Here is a 4,575-nt window from a genome sequence, read left to right on the forward strand (position 1 = left end):
TCTGCTCTGCCCCTCTGGCTTGATGATAAAGTGAGAGAGACTCGGGTGTTTGTGACTCACTTTCTTTACCAGGAGACCAACTGTTTCTGTCGCCGCTGGTATCGATGAAGTTCTCTCCTCCGCCGCTTTCTGATGACATCAGATCTCTGCCATGTTGGTATCCCATGCGAATGGCAGCATTTCATTCCCTTTGCTGGGTGACCAAAGCAACAGGTGAGTCCTGACGGGCCCTCACAAGCCCCGTCTCAGTCCTGTTGCCACTGCCTATGAAGGCTTGGTTGGTATTTACCTCCACAGTATTCAGCAGGACCCGGACTGAGAAGCAGTTTCGGTGGATTCTTTAGCCCTGGGCCAGAGCAGTTCTGGGAGCCGGAATTCGGCCGCTCCGTGCTTGGTGTATGTTCTGATAGGAGCAGGCTCCAAGAAGCAGTTTCCGCGGGTTAATTAGCCCTGAGCCTGAGTAAGTTGTCTGCCAGCCACAGGCGAATGGCAGCCTGAAATTACCTGTTCTATGGCTGAATGAGCTGCGATCAGTCGAAAACAGGGATGGTGACGTCAGCTCTCCAAGATGGTGGCCACTGGCTTCCTCTGTGGTCTGACCAGTGTGGAGAACCGAATTGGACCGCTTCCTTCCCCCATCTCAAACCCAGAATTCAGCACTTAGTATGGTGATTGCACAGCTGGCAGAAGCCTGCAGAAACTGCAGCGCTGTATCTTTGCGTTGCTATGTCTTCGTTTCCCAGCTCGCGCCACAGACTCTAGCCACGGGGCGATTTGCTGAATAAGCAGCATGACCCTCCGTGTGGACAAATCTCTCGCGTTTGAGCCCCCGTAGCTGATCCTCGTGCGATGGAAATCCTTCCTCTAGGTTTTGGAGCACCCCAATTTTGCTGGAAATTCCTAACAAGATAGCTTTTAGCCTTTCTAACTTGTCATTCTCCCACACAGTGACACCGTACATGGAGGTAATGCACTCCCTTCACTGCCATCTTAATCTCTTCACTGTTAATCTTCTGCTTGGCTTCCCACTCCTGCTGCACTCTTCCTGGAGACGATTTTCCTCCTCCTCCCCATCTCAGTCAGGCAAGAAGCTAGTGTCCACATCTGGGTTCTTCCCCAGTTTCCTTCTCTTTGTGGTGATCTCTTCCTTTTCCAGCTCCTCCTCATACATGGCCACCTCCTCCTCCTCTTCGCCTCCCTCCTCTTCTTCCTCCAAGGTGAAGGACCTGCTAGAGATCTTCCCCTTGGCCTCCTTCTTGTGCTCTTTCTCTCACAGCTTATCCAGCTTTAGCTGCAGCTCCTTTGCTCCTTCTTGGCCAGCTGCTTCTCCCCCTCCTTCACCAGTGCTTCCTGTTTAGCTTTCATGTCATTCAGGGTCACAAGACCCATGGTGCTGGACTTGAGCTCTGACTCACAGCATCATAGTGTGCAGAGAACTTCTTGTCAATGTTGGATTTCATTATGTTCTTCTCTACGATCAGCTGCTTCCTCTGCCCCATCGGCTCCTGCTGTTTTTCCTGTTTCATCATCAGATGCATGGTGCGGCCTGCCTCACTCAGGCGCCCTTGTACTGAGCTATGGCAGTGGCAGCGGTGGCTGCAGCAGCAACAACTGTGACAGGGGCCCTGCTAAATCCTAGATTTTTTTTAAACAGAAGGCATCAATACTGAAAAATGTCTATTGGGAGATTTCTCAGTGAAAGCAGTTTCAGCAATGTGATAAAGGGCTACATCAGACTGCAGAGGGCTATTGAATGAAAGGGAGGTGAGGAGGTGAGGTCTGTTATTGTGTTTTATTGATTTAGAAATATGAGATAAAAAAGAGAACAATTAAGCACGTCTAAATGTTGTTTATTTTTTTAAGGATAGGTGAGCTTTGAGGAAAAATATCTGTCAGAGAAGGACATGTTGCATGTGTTGCAGAGAGAGGAGGTGGCTTATAGCTGACTGGGAGGGGTTGGAACCAACAGCTCAAGATTGTGTGTGTGTGTGTGTGTGTGTGTGTGTGTGTTGAGGTGGAAAACTGCAGTTTACACATGGTAAATAGAGAAAACCTTGAAAGTGACATTTGAGTATATCTGAAGGAGGTGAGATGGAAGACTTGATGAATCCCAAGGGAAAGAGCTTTCTAGACAAAGAAAATATGAAGATGTAGGTGCTGAAGTGCATTTGGAATAGAGTGAATGAGAAGAGGATGATAGGAGGTGTGTGACTGAAGAGGTAACAGGCCATATCACATGAGGTCTTGCAGGAAATTGTGAGGATTTTGACTTTTACTGATATATTATTGGATTACTTTAAACAGGTGTGTGACATGATCTAACTTAAGTTGTAACAGCCTCACTCTGGCTGGTGTATTGAGAGTAGCTAGGGTAAGGATGAAATTAAAGTAAGCAATTAGGACAGTTTTACAACACAGACAAAATTTGAGGGTGGCTTGTACTAGGATGGAAGAAGTAAGAACTGTATAGATTATTGATATATTTTGAAATGGCGACACAATTTACTTCTGGGTCATGTGTGTGATACAAAAGAGGGTAGTCGGGAGTTTTGATATAAGCACTTAGAATACTGGGGTTGCCATGTAGTGGGATGGACAGGACTGTGAGAGAAGCAGGTTTAGGACAGAGTGAATATCATAATCTAGTTTTGTTTTTGTTAAGTTTCAGATGCTAATCTGACATCTAAGTGAAAATGTCAAGTAAGCAACTTGAACTAAGAGTATGGAGTTCAAAGGAACACCCCAGCTAGAGATTTGTGAGTTGTGTACTTCCAGACAATCTTTAAAGCCATGAGACTGAGAGAGATGACCAGGGAGAGAATACAGTATACTGAGTCCTAATCTTTTCTAATGTTAAGAGACAGGAGATATGGGGAGAACCAGTCAAAGTGACCCAGAAGGAGCAACTAGAGAGAAGGAGAAAACAGTAGAATACTCTGTTCTAGAAGCCAAATACAGATAAGAATTTGGGAGGAGATAGTTCTCTCTGTCAAATGACTCTGATAAGCTAAGACAAGGGCAGGGGATAGACCACTGGATTTAACCCTGTGGAAGCCATTGGTGAAGTAATGGTGGTGAGAGAGCTTAGTAGGTTCAAATATGGCAAGGAGAGATTGGAGACAAGGTAGATAACTGTTGATGAAGTGTTGCTGCAAGGACAGATACCCAGACAGAGTGATAGTGGGGGATGTGGGGACAAGAATCTTTTTGTTTTTGTTTGTTTATGATGAAACTGCTTGAGCACTCATGTTTTGGGGAGAATTGGGATGACCCAACTCTTTCAGCTACACCCTACCTTCTTATAATTAGCACCCAGTTAATCCCTATCAGAAATGAATGTTCTGATTAGGTGAAGGCTCTCATAACACAATCATTTAACCTCTAAACTTTCTTGCATTATCTCACACATGAGCTTTTGGGGGACACCTCATAGCTAAACCATAACATCCTGTTTATGTTTTCTGGAAAACCCCTGAAAATTCCTGGGGCCAGAGAAACTAGTGCAGTAGGCAGTGTGTATGCAAGAGCTTCACTTAATGACTATGTACCACAAGTCCTTATGTTGAATATTGATTTTGTATGTTAATTTTATACTGGCTTTGTATATTGGCTCCCCTATGTAAATTTATTGCATAATTGAAGCAAACATGCTTATTACTGTGGCAATACAAAATATGTATCTCATTCTGAGTTTAAATACCTTTTTGTCTTCAATATAAAAATGGTAATTGTCTTTTAGCTACAATGGACAAGGCAAGATATTTTCATTTTGGTTCTTAGTTTTTTGTTCTTCATATTTTAGTCAGTTTTTCCTCCTTTTCTCTTCACATATATATTGTTGATCTCCTCCACAATCACTAAGTATCCAACTGTCAGAGTGTAAGGATTGGTGGCCTGCTCTATCCCCTAGAAACAAATAGCTTTTTAATACCACTTATTTTAAAATCACTTTTGCATCTTCTCTTTCTGGACTATATTTAATTTGTTTTCTTTTCTGCTATCTTCACTCACATGCTGAATCCCATTGTTCTGGGATTTATTTTTCTTCTGTAATACTCATTATGTTAAATTTATAGAGCACATTCTCTGTCACTGTCTCAAAGCTAAACTGAATATGTTTTTTTCCAATATGTGCCCTGGTCTTTTGGTCACAGATTTTGTTAGGTTCCATCTTTTTTCCTCTGCTTACACAGACCATACTGATCACATGGTTAAGGGTCTCACAGCCACTTGTTAGCTATTTTCTCATTTTCTTAAAGAGTAGAAAACAAAGCAGTCAAATCTATGGCATGTTTGGCAGTGTCCCAAATCTAATGTGTCCCTGGAAACTGCAGAATTAAACAAAATGTACATGCTTTCTAAGGTGTCTGATCACCAGAACAGAATAGCACAGCTTCCTTTACAGGAGAAACTTGCAACACTTTTTAGACCTGTAACTCTCAAAGTTTTTCAAATTGTACTGTGACTCTTCAGAGTTCTTCTTCCCCTTTCAAAGGATCAGAGTTTAGAAACAAATAATGTGAAGATGGTGAGCCCTTTAGTAGAGATGGTGAAAGAGAGTGGTGTCATTTCTTT

At 43.1% G+C, this 4,575-nt stretch overlaps 1 pseudogene; it reads right to left on the reverse strand.

Moving 5' to 3' along the window:
• LOC107160477 overlaps positions 1 to 4,025 on the reverse strand; it is a 9,086-nt pseudogene extending 5,061 nt beyond the window's left edge.
• Positions 4,026 to 4,575: the final 550 nt, after the last annotated feature.

The sequence above is a fragment of the Marmota marmota genome, unplaced genomic scaffold (assembly GCF_001458135.2).
Source record: "Marmota marmota marmota unplaced genomic scaffold, marMar, whole genome shotgun sequence".
NCBI lineage: Eukaryota > Metazoa > Chordata > Mammalia > Rodentia > Sciuridae > Marmota > Marmota marmota.